This window comes from Balaenoptera ricei, chromosome 4, assembly GCF_028023285.1.
Source record: "Balaenoptera ricei isolate mBalRic1 chromosome 4, mBalRic1.hap2, whole genome shotgun sequence".
Classification (NCBI taxonomy): Eukaryota; Metazoa; Chordata; class Mammalia; order Artiodactyla; family Balaenopteridae; genus Balaenoptera; species Balaenoptera ricei.
The window spans coordinates 6115081-6140081 of record NC_082642.1 but is presented as its reverse complement, the minus strand read 5'-3'; the positions used below and the strand labels follow the sequence as shown (position 1 = coordinate 6140081).

Sequence of the window (25001 nt, the reverse complement as noted above, 5' to 3'; positions counted from 1 at the left end):
GGAAGATACCACCGGGAGGCGGCGGGGATGCACCTCGCCAGCTCCAGCTCGGGTTTCCTTTTGCTCTCCGCGTCGGTCGGCGGGTGGCAACGACCACCCCCAGCGGACTTTGTTTGGTTGAGGGGCGACGAGGTGGCGGGGGGGGGAGCAGAGCCGAGGGGCGGCGGAAAGTTGAAGAGCGTTTTTTTCGCCGCCGCGTGCGTTCCGGGGCTCGACGAGTCCGCCCAGGGCTTCCTGGTGGGGCTGGGCCGGCGGGGGAGGGGCCGCGCAGCAGCAGCGGAAACCAGACCTCGGCGATAAGAGGCTGCACAGCGACATGCAACAGTCTTTTCACTGCAGCTGAATGAGTTGTGGCGCTCACAATGCTCCCGTGACCGGGAACTGACAAGTTCAATTTTAAATCGCGGGCCTCTTGGAATCATGACTCCCACAATGCCTTGGGCACTCGCTCGGCAGTCGGGCTGCCTCTGAAAAAAAAATGTGAGAGGTAAGTTTCCATTTTCACAGTTTGCTCGCGCTGGGCTGCTGCTCTGCATTGTTCGTGTTCTTTCGGGGCTGTACATGGCTGAAGGAGGAAGTGAGAGGAGGCTTGGGCCGGCTCAGCACGCTGGATGGTTTCCTATCACACACCATCTCGAGCTAGAGGGAAAGCGGGAGGTTGCAGCTGCAGCCCAGCTGCGAGGAGCCCTTCCCTGGGCTCTGCGGACACCGTCAGCACTGCCAGCTTCCCACTTGGCAGCCTAAGAGAAAGAAAGAGAAAGAAAGAAGGGGGGTGGTGGTGGTGGCGGATAAAAGAAACAGGTGCGTGGAAGTGTACTTACAACTTAACGACCTTTGTCGGGGGGAGATGCGAGTCCATCAGATGGGAGCCACGGTTTCTCCCAAGAGATCCCGCATCCCTGCCCCTGGGGCTGCCATCCAGCCCGGTTTTCATCTGGGCCAAATATGTGCACGCAAAGGTTAATTCTCTGCCTGCTACCCATAAATTACGCATGGCATGTTTAGCTGGGCTTCCTTATATGGAGAGTGCTGTATTTCAGTCCAGTTTGCCTTTTGCCAAGTTTACAGGGCGGAAGAAGCCCTGCATGAGAGGGCTCTTTTTTTTTCCCCCATCGTTTTGTAGTGCGTCACTCAAAAACTGTAAGAAAAGTAAGTATAGGCGCTCTCAGGGTGGAGCCGCAGTTAGTTGACTGAATTGCTTTCATGAAAGGTTGAAAAGAATGAAAAGTAGTTAGGACTGGGGTTCTGGATTTTTAGACAAAAGCAGGACAAATATGTATGTAGCGCGGCCTCCCCCCACCCCCTTTTCTTTTTTTAAACGGAGCCGGAATCTGTTATTGGTAGTAATGTGTCATGTGAGAATACTTTGATTCCAGAGCCTGTAACACGAGCAGGTATATGGTGGAGCTTATGCTTGCCCCTCTCACAGCACTTTACAACTAGAGTGGTGGAGCTGGAAGAGTAATTGTGTTCTTAAATCTCTCCTGGGTCGGGAGAATATGCGGCTACTAGGATTCTGTGCTGTATTTCCGTGGAGTGCGCTTCCCTAGGATTAAGATTGAGTAAGAAGCTGCCAGAAAGGTTATTGGCACTGCCTTTACTGTGCGTACCCACCAGCCCAGGCACAAGCCGATAGCAAATGGATGGTAAACTCTGCTGTACTCGGAGGAATTTCTCAAACAAATTAATACACTGAGAGAGAAGTCATAATTAATGCCTTTGGATTTGCAGGCCCTCTGCAATGTGCTTTGAAATACTACACCAGTGGACACGGTGTTCCCCCCTCCTGGGTTTGAACACAACGCCTGTTTATACCCAGAGGGTATTTAGTACATAACTATTCTATACCAGCATAAGTGATCCACTCCACGTTATCTCTGTGGGTTCCTGAGAGCGTTGGTGTTTCTCCCTGTCTTGCTGTTGAGATAAAATGTTATCACTGAGACAAGTTAAAATGAAAGTTCAAAGACTGTAAAATTTATCCCAGGAATACTTAGTTCAGTACTTAGAATGTCTTAGGTATGGTGCTATAGCTGGAGACTCTGGATAAAGTTATTTTGTAGCCTGTGAAAGCACATTGTCGTCACTTGTATCTTTGCTTTCTTAAAGTTGGTGACAAACACAGCTCAAAACTGTGTTTTAGGAAATCTCCAGCTTTCTGATTTTCATCAGTGTTGTGTATTTGCATGGGGGTGAATTATTTTTGGATTACTAGCGTGTTGTTAGGCCTTCCTTCAAAAGGTAGACAAAGCTTTTAGTTTTATTTGTTTCATGGGGGGTTTCCTTGCAAAAGTTGCCTTTTGCGTTTTAAGGAACAAGTTCGGTCAGCACCAGAAAACCCGTTTATCCATTCGTCTATAATTACAATGTCACTAAAGACGTAATAATCAGGTTGTATTATTACTAAGAGACTCAGGAAACCTCGCGTGCCTAGTTTAATTTTTTTTTCCTCATGGAACTAAGAACAAATTTGTGTGCAGACACACATCGTGCGTGATACTGTATGCAGCCGTGCGAACAGAGAATCCAAAGTGTTTTATGGTTTGAGATATTATTGCTTGTGTTTACATTTCCACATTTGGGGCAAACTTAGACTCCAAGTTGAATTCATTAAATTTTGATTCCAACATTCTGTTCTTCCTCTGGGCACAGAATTCCTATGAAATGAAACACTGGGTTCTGTTCCAGAACAAGAACAGAATATCCCAAGGTTTCTCCTGGCGGAGGGAGGGAGGGAGTAAAATCGTATTTCTGATTGAGGAAGGGTGTGTTACTTTTTTCTATAAAATTTCCTGTCTTTACTGTAAGCAGAAATATTGCCCTTGCATTTATCATTGTCGCCATACATTAGGCCTGTATTTGATATATCTATTTATGGAAACAGAGAGAATAGCCTTGCTGCACCTTCTGGCTTTCTGCTTGGTGATGGAAGGTGCAGAGATTAGAGACTATCTCAGATTTTGCTTAGAAGAAGATGAAAAGAATAGGTGATTGGGCTTTCTTACACTCTGAGGCATCAGGGTGGGCAGTAGATATGAAGGTCAGGGGAGCAGACGAAGGGAGTGAAATATAGTCACTTAAATATTTGCTTCAATATAAAATCCTAATGGCAATACCAATCACAGAGGATGTTACATAGGGAGATTTTAAAGTGTGTGGCCTTTTAGGCCAAAAAGCTTCATATTTTTGGAATCTAGAACGTGCTGTCCAGTACAGTAGCCATTGGCCACATGTGACTGTTGAGCACTTGAAATGTGGTTTTTCTGGAATGAGGTTTGCTCTAAGTGAAAAATGCATACTGGATTTTGAACACTTTGTACAAAAGAAAGAATATAAGACATCTGATAATATTTTTTATATTGATTATCTGTGGCAGTGATAATATTTTGGATATATTGGTTTCAGTAGGATATATTTTTAGATTAATTTCATGTGTTTCTTTTCACTTTTTAAAAAATACTGCTACTAGAAAACTTAAAATAGCAAGTGTGGCTTGCATTGTATTTCTATTGGACAGGGCTGTTCTAGAGTAAAGCAAGAAAGCACTATTCTGGTACAAAGCCTAAAGAGTTTGCTGGTCAAAACACAATAAAATGGACTTTTATTTTTACAAGCTGAAGAAGTTTATTATACATAGGAATACCTCATCTTTCTTATCCCTTGTAACCAAAATTTGAGAAAACACACCACCTAACATCTATTTTTGTATCCTCAAAACTACTATTTAGTTTAGAGATTTAATGGTGAGGTAGTAATAACAGAGAAAAGGCTTATAATTAGGGGATGAGTCTTAACACCTCTCAAAGGCCAGAATAGAGTATGATTGCTACTTAGGAACATTTTAGAGACACTATAGTTACCATTGTCCTGAAGTTACCAAACACAAACGAGTCACTAAAATTTATTTTAAAATAGAGTTTTCAGTAAATAGCAATTATCTTCAAATGCTTCCTATATATTTTCCTTTGCTGTGACTTTCCACCCTTAGAGAATAAAACCCCAAATAAATCCAAACAAACTCCTGACTGTATGTTAATCGAAGATTAATGAATTCACAAGAATGAAAGATTTTTCACCTGTAGGGAAGAGGGAGGGCATTGTTTTCAAATGTTAGGAAAGGTAAGAATACGTTTCTGTAGTAATGTTCTGGGCTTTGAGGAATTCCTATACACGGAGACATTGTCTTTATAATTTGAACACATTTTGAGAAAGCATCTAACTGGTAAACAAAGCACAATGGCCTAGGTCCTGGAAACATTCCTTTCAGATATTTTCAAAACTGAAGTACATTTTGCCATGCACAGTGAGTGTTAAACTGAAAAAAAAACGTGGTTCTTTTCTATCCATATAACATATGCTTACTTTTATTTCCTTGAAGGATGCCAAAGATATAAGACAGGCTGGATGCAGTGAGTTCTTCTTTGGTGGGGGGGGGGAAGGGAGCAGGTTTTATGGAGAATCTCGGAAGAGTTGCCTCCCGGCTTGGTGCCATCTTGAATCTGTCCCCCACTACAGGAGGCATAACTGCCATGAGTGTCAATGCATGTGTGGAGCCTGCGGGGGACAATGATCCCCATTAACTTGGTAGATCATTTCTGATGAGTCATGGAGCAAATTCACTAATGGTTGGAGAATTATTGATCGCAAAGCAGAGGATTCAAGAAGAGCTATTGACATAGGGCACCAAAAGTCTCTAGACATATCTTGTATTTTTAGAGTTGAGGTAGGGAACTCGGGGTTTATGTAGTAGTGTTTTTGTATTATAAAAATATATATTTGATGCAAGAGGGAAGAGATATGGGAACATATGTATATGTATAACTGATTCACTTTGTTATAAAGCAGAAACTGGCACACCATTGTAAGGCAATTATACTTCAATAAAGATGCTTAAAAATATATATATATATATTTATATAAGCATTACAGCTATATCCTTGGAAAAACACTTAGCAAATACGAGGTTATAGTTTTCTACACATTATTGTTAGTCTTTTAATGATTTCATTAGATCTCTTTCAGATAATTATTCATGTTTTCTGAGAGGCATCTTATCACTTCTGCCTGTGACGTCCATAAAAATGAAAAACCTTTGAAGAATTTATGTTAGAGTTTTAGGCATTCTGTATTTGTTACCTTTCCCACTATTTTTGAGATCTTGCTCTAGGATTCTGTGGTGATCCTTTGTCAAAAAGAGTTCAGGATATATTAATCTCAAGATGAAATGTAGGCATATTGGATAGAGTGGAAAATTACTTTTCCACTGAGATCAATTATTTTAAAAAGGTGAAGGTATTTCTGAAATAAGTATCATGCTTCAAGTAGTGTATATGCTCCAAAGGAAAAAACTGTCATCTCTTTGGACATTGTTTTAAGAAATCGAGAGGTGTATCTTTCATATACCCAACGAGGTGAATAATAGCTAATAAGGTACATAGTCCCATCAAGTGTGGATACAATTTGTGTGTGAATGTATATATGAAGATAAAACTTTTCCCAAGGCAATGCCAATTTATTAAAATCACCTGGATATTAAATAACATAATATTATTAAAAAGAATTGTGATAACACCATTGTAAAGCAATTATACTCCAATAAAGATGTTAAAAAAAAAAGAATTGTGATAAATACTACATAATCCAAAGGCTAATGTCCATGCACATATCAACTCCATTCCAGTCCCTCTTTAGCCAAATTCACAAAATGACAATATTTCTTCCTCCAAAGGATTCTTAAAAAAATTTATCTTGAGACTGGATTTTCGCTATATTTCCACTTTTAAAATAGTTGGGGAGCTCTTAATTAAGAATAAATTTGTTTTAAAGAGCTAACAAGATTCTAGGATCATGGGAACACGTTTAATCATGTGAAATAAACATTGCATGCTGATTTGAGATATTCTTTTATTTTGTAAAGTTGATTCATAGGAAAATATGTATTTTGGCAAAAATAGCAAGCTAGGTTCAGTGAGATCTACCAAACTTAAGATATACCTTTTCCTCAAAGAGGTGGCAGTCTGGTAGGGGAAGTAAAAGTTTTGAAAATAACTGTAAAGTGGAAAGTGATGTTTCATAAGCAGAGGCTAGGTAACATGGTATGGAAGTTGAGATAAGGAAAGGTACATCTTAATGTAGCTCTGACCAATACATGTAATAAAGGGAACAAACAGTTCTAATGCATTAATAGTGGAAAACAAAAGGTATTCTTTATTTTTTAACATTATAAAAATATTATTCTGTTAAAGCAGCATTAATTATATCTATTTAGTGATATTTCCATATTTTTCATATGTATACATTTTACATCCAGACATAATTTTCATACATGTTCTAGTTCAATTATTTAATTCATTTTGCTGGTAGAAATATATAGATTTCCAAACGTCCTATAGTAAAATATTGATAGCTTTGTCATTAGTATTACTGTTGAATATCATAAAATATCAGTTTTTGAAGCCACCAAATAGTTACAAATGTATCAGAAACCAAAGTGGGTAACTGGGGTGAACAGTGGATGTAGAAAAAAAAAAAATTTTTTTTTTTTAACCCCACATTTGTTTATTTATTTATTTTTGGCTGCGTTGGGTCTTCGTTTCTGTGTGAGGGCTTTCTCTAGTTGCGGCGAGCGGGGGCCACTCTTCATCGCGGTGCGCGGGCCTCTCACTATCGCGGCCTCTCTTGTTGCGGAGCACAGGCTCCAGACGCGCAGGCTCAGTAGTTGTGGCTCACGGGCCCAGTTGCTCCGCGGCATGTGGGATCTTCCCAGACCAGGGCTCGAACCCGTGTCCCCTGCATTAGCAAGCAGACTCTCAACCACTGCGCCACCAGGGAAGCCCAGGATGTAGAAAATTTGTTCAAGAGAAAGCTAGGTTAAAAGTAAGCTGATAATTACAAGGTTGTTTGCTAAAAAATCTATATACTAAAGTTAAGCAGCGGAAGTAATACTAAAATATACCAAAAACCCAGTGATTTCATTTTGGGAAAGGAAATGTATAATATATAATGAACAGCAATGAGAGAACTGTATATTAGCAGGGAGATTTTAATCAGAGACAACCAGAGTATACAATTTAATGTGACGTTGAATAGAAGAAAAGTGAAGAAATAAAAACAAGATATAGCTGATGATTTCAGGCACTGGTAGAAGTGTCACAATTGTGAATACACTTTTGTGGGTTTTTAAAAATAATTCATGAATATTTTAAGTACATGGTTGTGAAAGATGTGGTAACATTGTGTATACTTACTGTACTCCAAATCCCTGCATACTGACATTTGTCTACAATGATTATGACTGAATAGACTCCTTCAGAAAATTCGAAAAATGTACGGTAACAATAGTATATGCAGTGGGAGTGTGAGGAAATCTAAACAGTGAAAGACTTTACAGTTTAATAGTCAAAACACGTCAAAAGCAGGTTAAATAACAAGAATGCCAAATAAGGCATTAAGCAGTTCATATTCATATTTAGTACATCATTAAAGATACTTTTTGAACTTGACTTAGTATTAAAACTTACAGACCATACACAGCTTACTGTATCCAAAAAATTTAATATAATCGAGTATTCAACAATCTGTTTATCAGCATTGTTGATGATAGTAATAATGATAGGTTAACATTTTATTTGTTTCTGTCTTATCTGATTACAGAAAAGAATTACCTTTACAATGACCTTTCAGCACTCTAGGTGGATGGCTAGCTCTTATCCTAGTAGAAAGATAGTCTGGGGTGGGATGGTGATAGTCAGGTTAGGCCACAGGCCACAGATATAATAGGAGGGCAAATGGCCAGCTGGGGGAGGGAAAGTTGGAAAAAAAAGCTCTGAGCCATTGAGTTTGCAACTCAGTATTCTCCACAAAGATTCCCTCATTGATATTTCTGTTTACTACATTTTAGTTTCAAAAAGCCATGCTATGAAATGATACATCAGTTTCTATAAACAGTATATCTAAATTTGTTTTGAAAGTACAATCTTTGTTGCAGTGCAGGTAGAACAACAAAAACAGACCTCATTTGGGGGTAACATGTTTTGAAAAGTGGAACACTTTGTAAATATAAGAGGTGATACTGATGTTATTATTATCATTTAAAAATTATCATATCTTTATATATTTATTGCATTTTGTCTATATCTTGAAAGGAGTAATAGACTTTGGGGGGTGGGGCACAAAAGTCTCACAATGTATAGACTTTATTTCATCAAACCAGATGTGACTAGGTATGTGGACTGGGAAAAACCATTTACTCTTTCCATTGTTTAATTCTTACATCTGCGAAATTATAAACATGTTAATAATAGAAGTGCCACTTGCTATACATTTCTTTACAAAATATCTCATTTAATCTTTCCGACAGCTGTAAAATATCCCTTATGACTGTTATCTTAAAGATGACCAGCATGACTAGAAAACACTTTTTGTAGTTTGCAGAGTTGTGAGATCTTTTTTCTTCTTTATTCCAACGTCCATGTTTTTAACCAATTTTTTGTCTTGCTTGCAGTCATATACAGAGAATGGTGATGAGGATAATAGCTTTAACAATGATTACTAACATCTTGAACTACTTTCTTTGTGCCAGGGTGAAGTTTATGAATTAATTCACACATTCCTCAGAACAGCCCTATGAGATGGGTACTGTTTAATATCTCGGTTTCAAAGATGGGGAAACTGAGGCACAAAGTTAATTGCCCATGGTTTCTTAACTAGGAAGTGGCACAACAAGGAGTGGAACCAAGGTAGTCCAGTTCTAGAACCCATGCTTGTATGTCAAAGAATAAAAACAAAATTTAAAAAATACTTGTGTTGGGTACTGATAGGAGATTGAAACTGTAAACACTTGGAATAATCCAGAAGAGTAAAACTTTCTACAGCATTTGAGGAGACGCTAGAAGAATGGGTAGAAAGTAAGAGGAGAGAGAGAAAAGGCCTAGGGAGGGGCAGTTAACAGGGTAGAAGAAACGAGGAATCAGGTGGGAAAGGGAGATAGGGGCTCCACTTTGGAGGGCACTGAGGACCAGGTAGTAAGTTTGATTCACAATGGGAACATTAGGAGACATTTGCTTTGGCAAGTAACTGTACAGGAGTTGTGTTTTAGTGACAGTTTTTAGAGGAAGAATAGGACACACATAGGATGAAGTGGAGATTGTAGGATAGAGATGAGGGACTAAAATGACAGGAGAATGAAAGGAACATGTGTGCTAGGGAAAAAGTAACAGGATTTGGGTCCACAGGCTGTAGCAGCTGTTAGATGTGGATGTTAAAGGTGATGGGAGGTATTAAAAATGATTTAAAAAATATGGTAAGAATTTTAAAAACTTTTCATCCAAAATTTTTAAAACTTTGTTAATGTTATCCCTGTTCATCACATTGCTCCTTGTGAGCTCTTTTAGTATAAAGAACTGTATTTTAAAATATCAGAGAAAAACACTTAAAATTATATTTTATCAGGAACTATAACTTGGGTAAGTGGAAGATACCTGTTAAATTCTTAAAACAGTTCATTTCTGTGTCAAGCTCTTTTAAAAGACAGGGTTGTTAAATTCTTTATTCCAAACTGGTAATTCTAAAGTAAGCGTAATTTCATCTTTAGGGGTATGTTGTTGTTTGCTAAGAAATGTCTCATTGACGGCTAGGCAGTTCTGGTCCCCTGTTAAAAGTTCATGCAGAACACTGGTGTAAATGATCCTCAGTGATAAACCAGGTGGCAGATAGATACATGATAAAACAAGTTTGCAATGTGCTCAATGTAGCTGACATTTATACTTCTCAGACCTTGCTATTTTAGGGAAGGTATCAGTGTAACTGTGATATTCTTTTTCCTGGAAATAAAGATCCTTAATAATCAGATGTTCTTATAAACAGAATGATTTACCTATGGGAATAAATAAGCAGTTGCATTGAGTTAACAGTTACCTGGAGTTGTGAGGGTAGTTATATTTCAAATAGAATAGAAAGCTTTGCAGGAGTACTCGTGGGCCTTTTTACGTAAGGCACTTAAATGCTTTTTACAAGTAAATGGCTTAAGAGAGTTTAAGCAGAGCATGTCAGAACAATGTATTTAATACACATAGAGAAGTTCTTATGAAATCAAGACAGTTTTCAAGAAAAAGATTCTATTTATAAATATTTACCACTTTATTTAGATGGTCTATATCCACAGAAAATAATTTTAAAATTGCACTGTTTATGTCTTTAAATGTAGCATGTTTATGTAGAGCTAGAGAAAATAATGTTAACTGTTTCATTTTGCCTTTTGTTTATATGCCTTTTAGTATTATGTGAAAACCACACTCAGAACATGCCTTTTTCTATTATTAGACTTTTTTTTTTTTTGCCTTACCGGTTTTGGCCTTGTGCTACAAAGATATGGTAAAAATCTGTTTTTGTTGAATTATAGATAATGCTTAGAAAATTTCATCCTAAAGTAACTAAGATTAAATAGTATTAAAATTAGAAATTCTTCTTTGCTTTCTCTATTCACTGGGCCAATCTTAACTAGACAAATTTACTCCAGATTATTTTGAGCCATTATTTGAATTTTCATTATTTGAAAATTTCAGGGAAAGCTGCATTGTCAACTTAATGGCCTTCATATAAGGCAATTGGTCTTAAATACCTTATCCAGAAGACTTTGAGAGATTTGATGAGCGTCGTGAAAGTGAACAACAGGGAATACAAGCAAATCTTTAACCCAGGTGTAGAGTCTCTCTGAGGTATTGCAGAACCTTTCCAAAAATTAATTTGAAATATCCAGAACAATAATTGAGACTATTGAAAACAATGTACTTCAAATAGAATTCTGCGTAATGCTTTCTGGGGGACCACATTCACTGAAAATTGTCCGTGGGAAATGACTCTCTCAGAGAAATATAGTTTGAGGACTGGATTTTAAAAGTAAATATTGTTTTGGGAGCAGTTAATATGGGAAGCGATTATTGTGTCTGTTTCTCAGTAATGGATTAAAGTTTATTATGTGCTGAGGTCTTTTCACTTAGAAAGTTATTTTCCTATGTTAACAATAGGCAATATAGGGAAATCAATTCATTCTTTGTGCTCTGCTAAATAATTGACAAACATATTTTGAGCACCTATCAGAAGTAAGGGATTGTAGTAGGTCAGGAGAAGAGGTTTCAAAGGAGAATTACATAGTTTCTATTCTTCTTTGACGTGTAATTGAGTTGGGGAGAAAGACATGAAAAGTTAACAGTACAATCAGTATTGGCACCATACAGTTGAGTACCAAAGGAGGAAATTCAAAGAAGGAAGTCTTTGTGGAGCTGAATGGTTAGGGCATGCTCTATGGAGGAGGCGGGCCTGACATAGGCTGAAGGTTAGGCAATCTTTTCAGAAAATAGAGGGAAACAGTACGAACAGTATGAACAGAATGAGGCTAGCTGCCATATTTGAGCACCTTCTCTACATGAGACATCCTTTCCAGAAAAGAACCATAGTGCTACACAATTAGGGAAGAGGCTTGTGTGGCAGGAAGCACCATCCTCTTGACAGAGATGAGGAAGCTGAAACTCAGAGAGGTTAACCTACTTGCCTAAATTCACGCAGCCTGGTGAGCAGCCGAAATGAATTGAGGCCAGGTCTTTCCTCACTTCAAAACCAGCATTCTCTTTCCCCTTTATGATTCTGCTGAGAATGAATGTGGTATAGTTATGATACAGTAGTTTTGAAACTTCACCCATAGAATTGACAGGGCTCAAGAAGGTATAAATTTAATTTAAAAGGCTGGCAAGTACATTTCATTCTTTTGCTTTGCCATTGGATTACAAATGGCATAGAGTTTCACACCTGTTTGTAATCTTTGCTTCTTAGGTTTATAAGCCTCCTGTCTTTAGCAGATACAGTAAGGGCATGCAGTAGTGTGACCCATTATAACATTGCATTTGGGCCATCTGCTATGCAATCAGAGGAAGCTTTGCGAAGATAATGTACTTTCACGCCAATAACATGATGCCATAAAATTTTCACCAAGAAATGATAGGCATAGCTCCAGAGCACATGCTAAATTTATTTATCATCTTCATATGGTCATTTTATGCTTTCATGTTGCATCATCTTCACACACCAGTCTGTACTCTCTGTCACTATGTGGCATAGCCTGATGACTTAAAAAAGATAAAGTATTAATTGAAGACTGGTTCTCTTGGAGCTTGTCACTTGCTAAAAGATTCCTCTCTTCATAGAGCTATTTTGAACATATACCAAATAAAATGATATATTGTTTAGAGAAGGAAGATGGAAGAATTGTATGCCATTGCTTTTGGCCTCAAAGGAAAGCTCTCTTATTAGGAAATATTTGTTGAGTGTTCTTGTCCATGTGTCACCTCTCATGCTTTATCCACCTATCAGAGGATAAAGAAGTGAGTAAGATATGCCCTGTTCTCAGGGTAGTTTCCAGTGTAGTGATGGAAATATTCACAAGTAATGTACGGGCAAAACAAAGTGGGCACGGAAGAGCCAAGAATAGGCTGCTTGTGGGCAGAGTGTGGAATTTGCCTAAAACCAACCAGTAGACACCTTAACTCTTTATATACTTTGTATATTGGAGAAAAGACAAAAATCAAATAATAATTTGTTAAAATTACATGATTCAGTACTTAAGCTATTTATCTTTCTGTTTAAGTATTTGATAAATAAGCATGACCCAAATGTAGGGTGATTCTAGACCAGACAGAAGAGATTAATTTGTTTCAGATGTTGGCACTTCTGTAGAAAGATGGGGACATAATTCACCTGAAGCTTCTTCATACTAACTCCCTGATTAGGAGATGAAAACACTCAGTATTGACAGTCAGGTTTCAGAGGCTGCAACTTGTGTGTTAACAGAAAAAAAAAAATCCATAAAAGAGAGGTGTGCTGTATTTAACTTTAGTGACAAAAGGTTTTAGATATGCTCACGAAGCTCTTTTTCCTCCAGCTTTTCTTTGTTTGCAGGAAATAAAGCTGTATTTTGTAGGCTAGCTTCCAAACTTTCAAATGGTGAAAGTGCAGCTGTGCATATTCTATAAGACCCCATTCAGCTGTGAAGTGTTTTTGTTCCTTGTTTCCAGGATTTATTCTGCATTCTAGGTTGGAAAACTCAGAAGTTTTATTTTATGGCTTGCCATTCTTCATTTGCAACCATAAACATTTATTTAAAGCCCACTGCATAAAAAGCTTCATGATAAGATTTTTGGCTGCAATTTTCAAGAGAAATTAGAGATATAGGTCCTGCTTTTCTGAAGTTTATGGCCCAAAGGAAAAGATCCATTCATTGTGAAATAATGAAAACAAAACAAGAACTACAAAAGACCAGACCATCAGCAATCATAATAATTATAAAAATAGCTTCTTACTTGGTAGGCACTTATTCTTTTACTTATGTGACCATACTTAGTTCTTACACAGCGCTGTGAGATTTATGCATTGCTGGCCCTGTCTCTGGTTCACAGGTGAGAAAATGGAGGCTCAGCAAGGTTAAGGTCAGCTGATTTGCTCAAGGGTCATGTGGCAAGGTACTGTGAGTGCTGAACTCTCAGCCCAGTTTTGCTGTTTGTTTGTCTGCCTGTTTGTTTCCATCAGGATGGCACGACTTAAGTCAACAAACCCAGCAATGTAGACTTGAGGCTCAGTCCAGGTTAGTTCTGGAAAGACTTGATAAAGGAGACAGGATGTGAAAGGCGGGTTTTGAAGCATTGTGGTCATAAAACAGCAGAGACTGAGGGAGTGGACTTTGAAGTTTCCCTGGCTTGGAAATGAGGGCAGTATCGAATGGCCTAATCTGCCTCTGTGGTTTGCTCAGTATTAATTCTACTCACACCTAATACCCTCTGCCCCAGCGCTCTCCAAGATCAGCAAAATCTACTTTTAGAGTCAAAATCATTACCACCTGTGAAGTTTCTGGTGTCACTTCTGAATGACATAGCATTCTGCCAATTGCTTCATTGGATGGCTTTAAGTGGCACATTTTAAGAAGTGTCTTGAGCCATAAAAGTGTTGCAAATGCTCTTATAATTTATTCAACTGCATTATTGAAGGCATTAGGGTAATTCGGTTCATTTCTCTCATCATTAAAAAATAGAAATCTGTTGCCAACATTAAAATAATCAAACATGTCATTGAGAATTGACATACACTTGGAGATTTCTGATGAACTTTTCTCACTTTCCCCCAAGTCCTAGCAGAGTAATTAGAGCATGTCTGTGTGTGTGTGATGTGCACATATATGTATGTTATATCCATATGTACATGTGTATTCCATAAAGGACTATGAAGTAGTCCATAAGTTACAGCTGAAAAAGGAACAAAATAAATATATGAAACTAAGGGATGCATTCACCAATAAGGTTAGTGTGTAAGTTTGCTCTGAAATATTATATTTAATATCATTTTGTGGTTCTTTGCACTGATTACAAGTAGGACTTGTGAAAATGTAGTATGTCAGTGACAAAACAAAAGATATTCTGACATACATGTGTAAATCTAAATTTATTATTACTCTCTAATAGTTATTAGGCTTGAGATCAAACAGTTGATATATATCATTATTAAGACTCTTAACTGTCTTAATGAATTGATTTCTATTGCTTTTTTTTTCTACTGTTGTTAAACTTTATCCTATTCACACAGTAACAGTTTTCTGCTTGTAAATGACCTGACATTAGTGTATTTGAAAAATATTTTCCCTTTGTGTACCAAGAATTCTCAGGCGTATTTTTTTAAAGATAAATATTCTATGCTAATGTACTAATTTTTTGGTAAGAAAATTAGCACCTATGTTTCAGTGCAATAGTTCTATGATAAATGAAGTATAATTAAACGTGTAGATTCTGCAACATTCACTTAAATATTAATTTGGGTTCTTTTATATTCTAGGCACTGTGCTAGGCATTGAATACATAATGGTTAACATAAAGAGATGCAATTATAAAAGTGCAATTATAAAATTTAGACATCTCTCAAATTTCAGATTGGCCATTGCAGAAATAATGACATATTATTATAGTTCCCATTGCCACAGAATTTAAATACTCTTTTCAGTAATTAAAAAAGTATTATTTGTAGATGTCAGTAAATATTTATTTTAAAGCCTCTATCAATATTAGGTTTACTGTGTATAAGTAAAGTATTCTATTTTCGTGTAAGAAAAGTGCCATTTTATGCTTAGAATTACTGCTTTACAAATAAGCAAGAGAAGTAGCATTACAAAGTAATGCAGAAAGAGAAAACTCAATTTTGAGTGGCCGCACAATATTGTAAAGTTTAAAAGGTTAGGCTAGTACAGGATGCTCTAGTTTTGCCACTCAGTATCATTCAGAATGCTGTGACAGCCAGGGCTGATACAGCTGAAAATATATGCAGCCTTGGAAGCCTTGTAAGCTTCAGAAGGTCATTTTGGCATCATAGTAGAAACACTAATTCACAGGGAAGGTCAAACTGGACAGCTAGGCAAGAAGATAGGTTGCTGAACCCAACAGTTGTAGATTTTAGAATAATTGTCCACTATACTAACTGAGTATCCTAATTCGACGTGGCCATCTTTCATTGAAATATTTATAGAGGAACAATCTTTACTTGATGGTTGGATTCTAATATGTCTTTTCTCTTCTGAAACTTTAAGTGTTGCATCTACAACCTTACCTGGTACCAGGACAAATGTTAATATAATTTTATTTATGGGTGATGTATGCTCCATCAAAAAAGGATGTTGGTTGGTTTGCAACAGTAAGTTCACATATAAAACAGGACTGTGAAAAAGAGACATAACAAATCAGTTAGAAGGAAAAGAGATGGAGCAAGTACTTGAGATGAAATTGAGAACTAAATTTCTCTCTCAGCTTTCTGGAAACCAAAGCAAAAGCTTTAGGAAGTAGAAAAATCCCAAGTTTATTTATTAAGATTTCTTTGTATCCCATATACAGTCTTATTCTTAGCCCTTAGGGTATTTAGTTAAATATTCTGACTCTGTCCTTGAGTGAAATCTTGGAATGGATGAATTCCAATTAAGAAGGGAAGGCTGGAATCTTCAGTCTGGCCTTCAAGGCCCTTACTGACTTGCTTCCAGCCCCAGATTATCTCCTGCCAGCCCCACTGCACATGGGTGATCCACACAGACCAATTCCCCCAGTGTTCATGTTTTGTGCTTTCCCCTATCCTTGCCTTTGTCCTCTGTATTCCTACAGTCTTTAGTACCATTCCTTTTTGTCTCCAACCAAATGAAACCCATCCTTCCAGGCCTATTTTAGATGTCTTATCCATCAGGAAACCACCCCTGACCTCTCTCTTTTAGTCACCAAGCTTTATTGTTATCTCTGCTGTGTACTTCCCACCTTCTCTCTTATGTGCAGTTATTTGTATATTTTATGTCCCCTGATTAAGCAGTAAACTTCAAAGCTGGATCCCCCTATGTCTAGGCTATGTACATATCATCAATAAACTGCTAATATAATCAATGCATGTGTACTATGTTATCTATGTATTATCTTTAATGAATATATTTATTCATTGAATAAGTTTATTGTTGTGTGTTGGATGTATTTGGATTTCTTTAAAGAAAACATTGTTCTTCCCCTAGGATAGTAGAGAAGAAAGAAAGAGAACTAAAAAAAGTAAAGTGCACCATTAGAGGAGTAGCACTTGCAGTTTTTGTCAAAGGAGATAATTTTGAGGCAGTGGAACTGAGATTGTAATTTTTTTTTCATTGTTTTGACTTTGGGTTTTCTTATTAGAAAGCAACTTAACATTTACCGTTTTTTTTTGTTTTTGGTGCCATAAGGTAACTAATATATTAGAGAACAGGTTTGTTACACGTGAAAGAAAAATATCAGTTGTATCGTTTCAAACCCTCTGTGCTTTCTCTCTAGCATACTTTTCTACGGTTTTAACAGCCGTCAAAAAATCTATCTGCCTCTACGTGGTTTAGAAGTGTTTCAGACAGTTATTCCATCTCCTTCACTGCTTTTCAAACACCGTTTTAGTGGTTGATATAGATCAGTCTTACTGTAAGCATACTTGCTTAGCACATATTCAGTTGTATGCTTTTAGAGCAGCCTTCCTTTTTCCTTATGTAGAAGGTGTCTGCTGATAGAAATCTAAGCTCCTCGAAAGCTCTGAAGAAAATGTAGGCTCTTCTTGCCCAGAAAGCAGACAAATAAAAATAAAATCATGCTCAAACACCTCTTCCTCTACAATTAATCTTTAAATCCGTTACTGAGTATTTAGAACCCTGTAATGTATGAATTACTAGATTAAAACTAATTAAGAATCCTAAGAAGAAACTAATAGATGTGTAGTGTATAATTCTCACATTTCTAAGTGTACATTATTAGTGTCCAGTATATACCCCATGGACATACAAGGACAAGAACATCCATCTTTCAACTCTGTGAAGAGGCCATCTTATCTCCTTCAGGATCTATACACAGGGCTTTCTCTTTCACTTACCTCTCAGAGCAAACCACAAGGGGTGTAGTCATGGCTGCTGCACAATACTCCACTCTACCCCCAAGCTCTCTGTTTTATGGCTTCTATTGTATTTAAGGTCATTTCTGCAAAGTTTGGTGTTAAATTACTAGCATGTGTTGCGAATGAAATTTTAAATTTGGAATCAAAAGACCTGATTTTGGGTCCTGATTCTTCCATTTAATTAGCTTAGGAGACTTTGGTGAGCCAGTGACTTACCCGTGCAAGCCTTAATTTATTTGTTCACAAATGGGCAAGGTAATATAACCATCTCTTAGAGTCCTGAGGAACAAATGGCAAAATTCAGATGAAAGTAAATTGTATACCAATATATCAAATATTTTTTGCTATTGTTGCATAATCATAGAATGTATGAGTTCTGGGGGAAAAGTAAATTTTTCTAAGTGGCTCCTCCAGTAGAAACTTTTTATTAAAGAACAAGATGAACACCTTGCAAGTTTTATATATAAATCAAAAAGAAATGTAGCACAAGCCAACATCCCAAAAAGTTAATCTCCTCACGGGTTTTTAATGAAGATGCGTAGTTTGTAGTTTTAGCCAAAATAAAGTGGTTCTTCCTGGAAGAAGATTAAAGCATTATTTAAGTCTTTTTTCCCCCTATTAAATTTAATACAAAGGTTTTACTTGAATTTAAATAAAAAACTAGGTTTTAGTTATGTATGAAGAACACGATTTGGCTAATTCCTATGCAAAGTTTTTCCTTACTCTTTGGATACACATACAGACACAAACACACAAACACACATACATGCATATCTACACTCCCATACATACATTAATCCTTACTTCATATCTTATCTATACTATTAACAATTTATTTTATCTTATTGTAGTGATTGAATAGGTGCTTAATTGTTTTTTCATCTTTTTGCAAAATAATTTTACTACATAAATTATTCTTATTATAAATAAGAACGATGTGGAGGGGCATGTATGGTGCCTGGTTTAAAATAATATTTTAAAAAACGAATATAACAGAACTTTGCATATATTTTGCAGGTATGTCTATTTTCTAAAGTAGTTAATAGAATATAATCAAAAAGCATGTCACCAAATCTCATCTTAACCATTTTATTTTTTGACTTTTTATTTTATTTTATTTTTTTCACACACACACACTGTATTTTATTTTTACAAGAGATAAATAAACTGACACCAAGCATTGTAAATGGATGACCACAACAAAAGCAGCAACGCCAAATCTCAAATAAGCCATCTTTTGGGAAATTATTGGGTAGAAATGCAGTAAACAATCTCTCGTGGAAGTAGTATTTTAGCTTTAGTTGATTATGATTGCCAAAATTTAATGAGATTAAGGATAGCCTGGGGGGTTTGCTTAAAATGTAGATTACTGGCCTTTATCCTTGGTAGGTCTAGGGTAGGTCCCAGGAATATGTATTTTTTTTTTCTGTTCTTTGCTACATTTATTTGTTGAGACAAATGTCTGTTCTTAGCCTTTTTTTTAAAGGCTCTGTTAAAATATAATTGACACACGGTAAACTGCACATACTTCCATCAACATCATATGCGCTGTGATTTGCCATGGAAAGCAGGTCATTGCTTTTGAAGTGCATATGATGCTGGTGGAAAAACAGAGAGATTTAATCACTGTCTCATTAGGAGGGTGTAGTCCACTTTTCAGATTTCCTCATGGGCTACAGCTTTTCCAGAATGCACAGAACCTTATGGGCAATTAAAATACTTAAGAAAGGGATGTTCTTTTTTCTGTTTAGCAAAGGAACCAAACCTCAAGTTGCCATGTTAGTTTGTTCCTAGTGTGTTCAGTATGTATGCTCTTTTGGAAAGTACAAAATCCTAGGAATAGAATCTTGCTCTTATCTCCTGAGAAGTGTGACTTTATTTATACTCTGACAACATGGTAAAAGCACATTGTCAAAAAGAGAATAAAAGCATTAGAAATACCCACACTTTGCCAACCAGCCATCTTAAGTCTTTTGAAAATCCAGTTTGAGGTTCTTCTTTATTCTGTGAACTGTTATTTAATAAGTGAGAAAGAGTTTGAGGAGGGCAGAGAGAGAAGAGAGTTTTTTATTTTCTAATGGGAGGTATGTCCATTGGCAAGATCATACAAAAGTGGATACCTATCTCGGTCCTTTAGACTGGAAATGCATGCCACATCAGGAGAATGCTCCACTCCAGGGCAAGAGGAGCCCCGGCCTTAGGAGAAATAACCACACAGGGAAATGTGTTTGGGCCTACATGAGTTCACCAGAGTTCTATTGTGCCTTAGCTAGTTTGATAACGCATTGCATTATTTATAGCACTTGTCAGAAACCATTTCCTTTAGTCAATTAGTGTCTAAAAAAGGAGGGGGGAAGCAGGATATTTTCTGACATTTGTAGAAATCATGTGTAAAAAAAGCATTCCCTTCATCATATGACATTGCGCTGTCAGAGATTTTCCTAATATAACATGCCCCGCAGACTCTGTTAACTACACATTTTGTTTTTATTAATAAGAAAAGAATAGTAACCTATATATTGTCCATTTTGATACTCTGTCAACTGAAACATTTATTCAGACTCCCAGCCCACTGTTGTTTGGCAAATAATTGCAAAATATAAATATTGTAATTGTTTTAGCAACTAGATTGTTTATTTTGAAATAACAGGAGTTGAACAACTGATTTTACAAATGTTTCCATTGATTAACTGCCATGTAAGTGCTAACAGTTGAAAATATTTTGCAAAACAGAAATATAAGGCTTTAAGTTCTATTTATGGGAAGAAAGACATATACCTTTAACCTGTTCCTACAATAGAAATTTACAATCTAGATTTAAGGATAGTATCTTTTTTAGGTCTAGCATAGATTTAATAAATATAGAAAAGCACGTTATTAATTGTTGGTAGAACAATTTACTTTATGTTCTAAGTGTTTATGTTATACTTTATGTTCTAAGTGTTTATACCTTATGTTCTAAGTGTTTATGTTATTAATACCACTCAAATGGAAGCATAGTTTTGTATTTATAATTGCAGCATTGCTTAAAGTAATGAAAAACTGGTATTAATTTAGGTGACCACTAGTAAAGAAATGGACATATAGTAAAGTAATACACAGTTGTTAAAAAGTATTTATGTTGATCTATTTCTATTCATAACGAAAGGTCATTAACATATATTGTAGAAAGCAAGCCTCAGAATAATATGCTTAGTATGTTTCCATCACTTTGGTAAAAATGGTGAACTGTGTATGTGTGTTGTATCTGTAGATGTGTGTATGTGTATGAGAAATGCATGGAAGAAAGGACTAGACACACCATACTAATAATAGTGGTTACCTTTGGGTTTAGAGGGGGTCTGATTTGGCAATGGAAGGATGGAGAATTCTCAGTAAAACCTTCTGTATGGTTTAAATTTATTACAGTGAAAATGCATTCATTTAGCAACGTCTAAAACCAAAAAAAAAAAAGAAAGAAAAAATACATGGAGTTAATGTACATGATTCATATAAATTGCTTGCTAGAGATTTCTGTTCGTCATTTGAACTTATATTTTACTGTCTCTTCCATTATTATTTAGTAGTATCTATCTCTATGTAGGTAATAGCCTTATCATTTATATCCATACTTCTCAATCACAAAACAAGGCAGAACCATAGTTAAGAGTGCAAATTGTTAATTCTTTGATTTGAAATAATTCAGGTTATTGTAGTCACTGGAGATGTGAAAGTCTAAGTGTAGAGGGAGAAAAACTCAAAATTTAAATAAACAGTATTCAGTTCAACTTTTAATTTGCTCCTAAGGCTTTACATTTCAAATCTGAGAATACTTTATTTTCACCGTCTAATCACACTACATGGTAGGTTTTTTCTTTGTTTTATTTTACATCTCTTTCTGAATGTGAGCTCCATGAGACATGCATTTCCATGTATGTCTGCAAAAGTTCCTGTGAATGAATGAGTCAGAGATTCTAGATGTGCATTGTCCTTTGATGCTCATATAATGAGATTTCAGTTCTTAAGTATGTTTTGTGGCACAAAAGTGTGGTAAATGATTTATGTATAAATATAAATGTAGTTATCAGGGAGACAAATTACCTTTTTATTCAGTTAATCTTATATTTTCAAGACGTGCAGAATCTCTCAGTGTGTTTTTCTTTTTTATAAGTTAAGCCTCATAATTAATAAATATTGAGGTAGGCACAAACAAAATATGCCTCCCTGTTGCCACTGTGGAGCTGCTTTTTGAAATTTGAGGCTTCTGCAAAATACATTCTGAAGCTCTGGCTTATTCTATAGCAGTTGCAATAATATTTGCATATTTTGTTGTTGTTCAGCATCTGAGACCTAGTTTAGTATATTTGTTACATGGAACATTCCCCAAAAGATACTTCAGCTACATTGAAGTGAAAATGAGTTATTAATGCATGTCTTTGTTTTATAACATATCTTCCTCTTTTTTTAAACTAGGGAAAAACAACTAGGTCTTGACTCACTGTTAGGGAAAACATAATTCTTATTTGCATGTGAGTGTATGTGAATTTGTGATTTTTTTTTAGAAAAGCTCAAGTTAAACAGATTCTAATATTTTATTTTTATTAGGAATAAATTCAGTTGACATTGGTATATTATTAAAAGTATGTTTGAGAGTATTTGTTAAAAAGGTAATCTTTAAGGTCAAATATATAAATCAATAGAAATATCCCTAGGATTGAAACGTTAAACTGTGCGGTACCTTTGTGGCTTGAGTATTTGTAAAGTTTGCAATAAGAGATACATTGGTGAAGTGATGGGGACTTTTACTGATTAAATGGAAAGGAGGAATTATGTATGTATTGTGTTTTGTCATGAGAAGTCCATTAATTCATTTAATTAGGATGCATTCCAAGTAATACCATCCTATATTCATATTTGATATCATTCATTATATTCTGAAGAATAATTATTTTAGATCTCTTTAACTATAAACATAGATTTTACATATTTTTCTCATAATGATTAATAATTAAGCAACAGATTTTGGGCAGTCTTCTATAGGAAGAAGCCAATAAGATTTCCCGGGTTGAGGTTACTAGGTTAGGTTTTAAATCAGACATCTGGAAATTCAAGATTTATCTGTTAAGATCAAGCTTTTGTTCTCACATATAGTTGATAGTAATGAGGACTATTGCTACAATAAAATTTTAGAAATTCGGGAAAGTGTGAAAACTATGATTATTTGGTTCTAATAGAGATATGCTTTATATTTTGTCAGATTTTTTTTTATTGTTTTTGTCACTTCTTTACATATTGATTTTATAATTTCGCTCAATTGAACCTACTCAAATGGAAAACAGGCATAGGTTAATTATGGAGAAGCTCTTAATGACCACTGGTTGTTGTGAGAATGATTCTACCTTGGAAGGAAAGTTGGAACAGTGGGGCAAAGAGGTACACATGCAGCACATTTCACTGATGTACAGGGTACCGTGGGAATATTTCCTCAGTTCTCTCGTTAATCAACTTTATACTTATTTTTGAGTTCTGCAATAATGTTATTAGGGAAGGATGGATGAATTTGCTACCATTCCTCAAGCAATGAAGATAATATTTAAACATGTTTTAGGTGGAGGTACCACCAACCTCAGTAAGAAGCTAGGTGATATTGTTCAGCAGGTATAAAGATGGAAAATTAAAGCTAAGATTTTGGCCCCTAGTTACTGTGCCAAATAAAATATAACTCATTTAAGTAAACTTTAAAATCAAAGTCCCTAATCATGGCATTGCCCTGGGAATAACAGTATCACAATCTATTACATTCCATTTAACATTCACAGTTTTATCATGCTTATTTCACATTGGTAGATTCCAGATGGGTTAATGTACCATTCTTCCTGAAAACTGCCAGAATGGTTAGATTTGGTTTTTCTGTCTTTTAGCTCTTTGAGCACATATCAACATTGTTAATTTTATTGTAGTCTTGTGTTCTTACTTCCTAATTATTATTTTGAATTATTAAATGACATGGACAGATCAGAAATGACTACCTAAGCCTAACAAGATAACAACTTCTTTGGGTAATCTATAGAATAAATAAACCACTAACTAGGATTAGTATTTCATCTTGAAGAATGATAAAGTAACATTCGTAGTGTTATTATACTTTCTCGTGGAATAGAGGGAAATGTTAAAAGACTGCCTGTTTGAATATCATCAGAAAAAAAAAGCAAATTTTCCCTTCTTCTGCCAGAATTGAAGACTGATTCTGTCAGAAATTCACAGATAATTATTTACATGTTTTAAATTTGCAAAACCACGTGTAACTGTTTCAGATTATTCCGTGGATTAAAAAACAAAACAAAACTTCCATCAACTTCACAATGAAGGAGGTGTATAAATATGGTTCTATGTTAACTTCACTGCCTTTGCTCTTTCCAAAGAGTGGCGTTTGCTGGTGTTTTCATTCAGTTATAAAGGTGGCATCTCAGTGTTTTAAACTGTGTCTCATAAGCAGATAGTGAAATAGGTACGTAGTATTATGCCAGATACTAACTAGTGTTGTGAAGAAGAATAAAGCAGGATAAGGGGCTGGCAAGTCTGGGCTGGTGTTGAGAGTAACAGAAGGTTTGGATACTTTTGACAGAGGGCAGGAAAAGCTTCTAGGAAGATAACTTTGCTGTAGGGCCTGGAAGAAGGCACAGTTAGGAACAAAACTAGTGGCTCAGTCTACAAAATGCAGTGAGTCTTTCTGATATTTGTCTTCTTATGTCTTTTAAGTTTTAAAATTTTGCCTGATATAGGACTCAATTCAGAATTCACTTTTTAATCATTGTCTGAGCAGAGGCTTCATGTTTCATTTTGTCTTAAATGTAAATACTTAAGGGACAAGAGTCATTTTCTAATTTGAGTACAGTTTAGTTAGTTGCTTTTGGAATTCAAATCTTCAGCAATAGTGCATCACCTCACCAACACTCCTTCAATATTCTTCAATAAGAGACCACTTGATGATTAGGTAATCAAACCTATCAGAATTGTAAAGGAATGCTTTGATAGACCTTCGATTACTTATTTGAGTTGGTAAACATAATCTTACTTTCCTTGCTAGCAGCTTGTCACCCAAAACACAGTGCAGAGCGTCAGACCAGTAGGCCACGTTGCCCATCGCTGTGCCATTCCAGGGGATTTGTGGTTGAAAGTTACCTTTTTTTCTCAGCAGTGTTTCTAAAACTTCAGCATTTGCATATCTCCTTCATGATTTTTACCAATATATTTACTTAGTCTTATTCTTTAAATTCTTTTTATTATACTTTAGCCTCTTCCTAAGTTATAATATCCACAGGCTTGACAAACTTGTTTTAGCTTTCCGATGCATCTATTAAAATTATGTTGTTTCTGCATCACTTAAAATCGCCATGGGTGCTACCACTAGTGTGCTTACCCCTCACTGAGAAACACTGATGTCAGCTTTTTGTTATATGGAGTTGAATACTGCTGAAGATTGCATTAACCCATTCAGACCACAGTTTTTCCCACGTAATAAATAACTTTGTTACTCTATTTAGTACCTTAGTGAGTAGAGAAAA

General features: G+C 36.0%; 1 protein-coding gene across 12 annotated transcripts in view; it reads left to right on the top strand.

The window, feature by feature from the left end:
- Window positions 1-235: 235 nt before the first annotated feature.
- The window catches only part of MBNL1 (muscleblind like splicing regulator 1), a 176251-nt gene continuing 151485 nt past the window's right edge, over window positions 236-25001 (top strand). For 2 of the 12 annotated variants that reach the window (XM_059920101.1, XM_059920086.1), the window contains exon 1: window positions 241-487. The gene's annotated coding sequence lies outside the window, so the exon portion shown is untranslated. Of the gene's footprint in view, window positions 488-25001 lie in introns of all 12 variants that reach the window. The other 10 variants (XM_059920092.1, XM_059920091.1, XM_059920093.1 and 7 more) reach the window with 9 other exon arrangements.